Source organism: Pan troglodytes, chromosome 12, assembly GCF_028858775.2.
Source record: "Pan troglodytes isolate AG18354 chromosome 12, NHGRI_mPanTro3-v2.0_pri, whole genome shotgun sequence".
NCBI classification, from domain to species: domain Eukaryota; kingdom Metazoa; phylum Chordata; class Mammalia; order Primates; family Hominidae; genus Pan; species Pan troglodytes.
Genome location: NC_072410.2, coordinates 105,330,943 through 105,333,221, shown reverse-complemented (window position 1 = coordinate 105,333,221; position 2,279 = coordinate 105,330,943). Strand labels below are relative to the sequence as shown.

Sequence of the window (2,279 nt, the reverse complement as noted above, 5' to 3'; positions counted from 1 at the left end):
ACGTCACAAAGCGAGTGAGAATATTACATGGAGTGTTTTACACCTGAAAAGCTACTGTTGGTATTGTTTGTTTGTTTGAATCTGGGAAGAAATAAGGTGGAAGTAAGGCTAGAAATTTCTATAAAGAACATAATTTGCAACTGAAGGAAGAAAAATAGCTCTTCAGTTGTTTCTGGTTAATTGAGGATTCTACCAGATACACAGGAAGGAAGAAACAAGCCCCTACCTACAGCACCTTCCTCCTCCTCCTCTATACCCCCCCACCCCCCCCAAAAAAAATCCAGGGTGTGAAAGTTGTAGAGTTGGGGACGTGGCTTTAGGTAACGGGACAACTGGTAAAGCTGATGGCATTCTTCACTCAACATGGGACAGTGTTCCAGTCCCTCTACCACAGGAGCGCCCGGCAGCGTAATCTCCGCTTTTTTGTGATCACCAGTGCCATCCGCAAATGCCTGAAGGAGGAACAGCGGGCTCCCTCACTTCTGAGGGACCCTGCCACATTCCTCCCTTCAAGTACATTCTCCCATCCTAAAGAGGGGATTTGCCTTCTGTAATTTAAACGATAATATTCCTTAGGAGTCTTAGAATTGGCTTTCTTACTGTGACTTCGTATATACAACTCGACTAAAAGGCATGCCAAAAAAATTAAACAGCAACAAAATATTAGAAGCTGAAAAAGATAAAGCTACATAATAGCTGGATATTAAACATTACAATATCGCATTTAGGACGCAAACAGCGCTGCAGTGCAAATGGAACTTTAAAAAATCTGCCCGCCCACGTAGACAAAGCTACTTTACAAAAGCGCACGCGTCGATATCAATCGTACCCTACAACAGAGCATGGTTTAAAGTATCAGTGTACATTTTTTCCTAAACACAAGTTGCAAATAAGTTATCTAAAATCGAACACCGCCACGAAAGAGACCTCCAGGGTGCAATAAATAGGTATATCTCGTTGAAGTGGAGAAATGGCATCATGACCCTTTGGGTTGATGCAGATTACAGTGCGGAGGCTGTTCTCGAGAGAGAAACTAGAACCCAACGTAAAACGCTGTAGTAGGGGAAATCGACCAAAGACGAGATTTTGAAAGCCTTTTGAAGGTCGTTTTTCTAGCTAAAAAGAAAAAGTGACTTATTCAGGACTGACTCCTCCTGCCAGTCCCAGGAAACAGGAGCAGCCCGGCGCGCCCGGGAGCCCCGCAGCGCAGTGCGCACTGCGGCTCCAGAGCGAAGGGCTGGCGCCCGCCAGATTCTAAACGGGCTCGGCTGCCGCAGCCCGCCGGGGCCGCGCGCCCTGGTCCGCGCGACTCCGCGCTCCGGGTTTCCGCGGTCACCAGCTCTGGCGGAAGAGCCCTGCCGAGAGGGGACAGCCTCGGGCGGTGTCCCGGGAGTCCCGAGAGCGCGCTCCCCCTTTGCGCAACCTTCCCGAGGCGTCCCGCCCGGGAAGCCAGTTCCTGGGTTCTGGGCTGGCTAGGTTGGCAGCGAATGAGGCTTAGGCATCACTGCCTGAGGCCCTCACTTAGCATGTCGACAGCCACAGACTTGTCTGGCGGAGTTTCTCCTGGTGCCCACTTAAGTAGTCTCAAGTTTGTTCAAAGCTGGACTCCTCGACTTGGAACCAGGAGCAGCTGGAGATTTGTCAATTGAGAGCTCATTTGCCACGGGAGACGCTCTTGGTGTCCCCAGCACCGAAGGGTAGGTCAACTCTACAGTTTTCCTGAACATGATAAGGTGTGTGAAGACACAGCTGTGCAAATTGTACAGCGCTCTGCTTAAGGAGAACCTCGATCTTCCTCTCGCCCCCAGAACTTCCCTCCCTTGAAAATAAAACTCCCACCTGAATGTAAAGCCCAGGAGGGGGTTTTGTTAACCGCACTTATTCCCAAAGCATAAAGGAATGTCTAATAGTTTTGCAAATGCTTCCATGAATAATTGTTGAATGAGTTCATGTACAACATACACACTTGAGGAAAACTGGTCTGGTTGGGAACATCTGGGAATTCTCCTTGCTTTTCTGGTAGGGAAGCGACCGACCAAACATTTATTGGGCACTACTCCTTGCCAAGCCTTCTAGGCTTTGGCAGGCCAATGGGGAGCCGGGGGAGGGCTGGCAAACCTGTTAGTTGTTCAAGGACACAAAGGGGGCTTTATAAGATGTCCTAATCAGAGCCCTTAAACGTGGGTTCGCAAAAATGTTCATTCCCGCCCTTTCACCCACCCCCTCCCACCCCAGACGCAAAGCATATGTTAAAAACACTTAAGTGCATACAGAAGGCG

At 49.3% G+C, this 2,279-nt stretch overlaps 1 protein-coding gene across 2 annotated transcripts in view; it reads left to right on the top strand.

Annotated features, from left to right (window-relative positions):
- Positions 1-2,279, top strand: part of VSNL1 (visinin like 1) — a 137,560-nt gene that overhangs the window by 19,068 nt on the left and 116,213 nt on the right. Inside the window, exon 1 of one of the 2 annotated variants that reach the window (XM_054677701.2) lies at positions 40-1,697. The exons of the other annotated variant lie outside the window; for it this stretch is intronic. The gene's annotated coding sequence lies outside the window, so the exon portion shown is untranslated. Of the gene's footprint in view, positions 1-39; positions 1,698-2,279 lie in introns of those variants that run through there. 2 annotated transcript variants of the gene reach the window in all.